Raw genomic sequence first — 2512 nt, forward strand, 5'->3', positions numbered from 1 at the left:
CCCCTGCTTTTCATGTATTCATATTTCCCCCTACTCCCTGCACAACCACTGATCTTCTTAACTCTTTATGGTTTAACCTTTTCCAAAATGTGATATAGTCAGTCAGACATGTGTAGCCTTTGTAGACTGATTGCTTCCCATTTTTTAATAAGTATACCTGGCCGTTTTGGCTCAGCAGTTAGAGCATTAGCCTGTGGACCAGAGAGTTCCAGGTTTGGTTCCCGCTAAGGGCATGTACCTTGGTTGCAGTTTGTCCCCACCCCAGTTGGGGTCTTGTGGGTGGCAACCAGTCAATGTGTCTCTCTCAAGTCCATGTTTCTCTCTCTCTCTCTCTTCCTCCTTCTCTCCCTCCCACTCTATCTGAAGATAAATGCAAAAATAGCCCTGGCCAGTTTGGCTAAGCGGTTAGAGCATTGGCCTGCGGTCCAGAGAGACCTGGGTTCAGTTCCCAATAAGGGCACATACTTTGGTTGCAGTTTGTCCCTGACCCTGGTTGGGTCATGCGGGTGGCAGCCACTTGATGTGTCCCTTTCACGTTGATGTTTCTCTCTCTCTCTCTCTCACTCTCTCCTCTTCCTCTCTCTTCTTCCCACTCTAGCTGAACAAAAATGGAAAAATGTCCTCAAGTGAGGATAAAAAAATAAAAATAAATAAATAAATAAATAATTAAATAAATAAATAAATAAATGCAAAAATATCCTCAGGTGAAAACAAAAAAATAAAATTTAACCCTGGCGGGTTTGGCTCAGCAGTTAGAGTGTTGGCCAGTGGATGAGAGAGTCCTGGGTTTGGTTCCCGCTAAGGGCAGGTGCCTTGGCTGCAGTTTGTCTCTGGCCTCGGTTGGGGTCATGTGGGTAGCAACCAGTCGATGTGTCTCTCTCACATTGACGTTTCTCTCTCTCTCTTCTTCCCTCTCTCCCTCTCTCTCTGTCTGAAGATAAATGCAAAAATGTCCTCAGGTTAAGATAAAAAAAAAAAGTATTAAAATCCCTCCCTATTTCTTATGGCTTGATAGATCATTAAAACATATCTTAAATTATCTAGTTTTTCTTGAATAAAGCAAGTATTGATAAAAATATGTTTTTTATACAAAATGCCTCTTAGGAGAAAAAAATCCATGCAGCTGGTTTTCTTGTTGCTACTTTAATTGTCTCTCAATTGCAAAATTGAGTGGTTCTATAGGTGAGGCAAAAGTAAGGCAGAAAGAAAGCATACAATGGCATTAGAGTGATTAGCAGAACAGAAAAGAGAATGGAATTTAGAACTAGAGAAGCAGTAAGGGCATTAAAGAGAAGCTTGAGGTACAAAAATAGATGGTGAAAATTATTATAGTGTCTCAAGACCAAAAATAGGAACATAATGCCAAAAATAGGGACATGAGGCCAGGTAGGGGAACGGGGTCTCTCAGAGAAACCACAAAACAAGCTTGACCAAAGAGAGAAGGGCTGGATGTGGGGGATGGAGAAGGGAACCTTGATAAGCTGTATTAAAAACACAGTGTGCCCCCTTTAAAAGCACTCCTTGGGCCTTTTGCTAATGACCCACTGAGCCGTAAAAAAGGGCAAAGTAAAAACACTGCTTTTGGGTGAAGTGGCAGCACGTTGTGTTGTTTTGCTTCAATCGGAGGTGTGACAAGGTGATAAAAAAATAAAAAAATAAAATAAACAATAAATGAAAGAAAAGAAAAAATAAATAAAAAACAGTGTGAAAGAAGGAAAAACAAGCATTGTGTTTTTGAAGGTAGAGTACAACGTTAGTTACTGTGTTATGCTTTAGTAATGTTACCTCTTGAGAGTTAATATTTATTCTATGCATAAATCTTATGCATTCCCAAAATTAAAAAAAAAAAAAATAGACTGGAAAAAAAAAACAAAAAAAAAACTTGGTCAGTCTTTGATACTTTATCTTTATTGCATTTGGTGATCTTTTTTGCTCTCCTAAGAGAAAAAGGGAGAAAAATAAATTGAATTATTGAAACATTATTTATATGCTTAGACAACAACAAACAGAAGATATTAGTTGCAGAGATAAGGAAATGGGAGAAACAGAAATCAGACAGGATACAGTCTTACCTCTTACATTTCCTACATTTGAGGACTGGGCTGAGGTAGATGAAACAAAAGCAGAATGAGCAGCCTTGCCAAAGGCCATCCAGTGCCTGCTAGCAAAGAGTCTGATGGGCCTGGCCGGTGTGGTTCAGTGGTTGAGCCTCGACCCATGTACCATGAGGTCACCAGTTTGATTCCTAGTTAAGGCACATGCCCAGGCGGTGGGCCCAATCTCCAGTAGGGGGCATGCAGGAGGCAGCCAGTTGATGTTCTCCCATAGATGTTTCTCTCTCTCCTCCTTTTCTCTCTCTCTCAAATCAATAAAGAAAAAAAAATTTAAAAGAAGAGTCTGATGGTCCTTAGGGTAGTAACTTTGAGGATTTGGGGGTGATTAAGGAAATATGCATGACCATGTGATAATAGTAATACAAAATGAGCTTTATTTGGGTGTCATTTTGACAGAA

The 2512-nt window shown here is 39.9% G+C and overlaps 1 non-coding gene across 1 annotated transcript; it reads left to right on the forward strand.

The window, feature by feature from the left end:
* The first annotated feature begins 1502 nt into the window (after positions 1–1502).
* LOC118631298 lies at positions 1503–1637 on the forward strand. The gene has a single exon (XR_004959784.1). It is a non-coding gene; the product is annotated as a small nucleolar RNA SNORA21 (small nucleolar RNA).
* The last annotated feature ends 875 nt before the right edge of the window (positions 1638–2512 follow it).

The sequence above is a fragment of the Molossus molossus genome, unplaced genomic scaffold (genome assembly GCF_014108415.1).
Source record: "Molossus molossus isolate mMolMol1 unplaced genomic scaffold, mMolMol1.p scaffold_m16_p_15, whole genome shotgun sequence".
Lineage (NCBI taxonomy): Eukaryota > Metazoa > Chordata > Mammalia > Chiroptera > Molossidae > Molossus > Molossus molossus.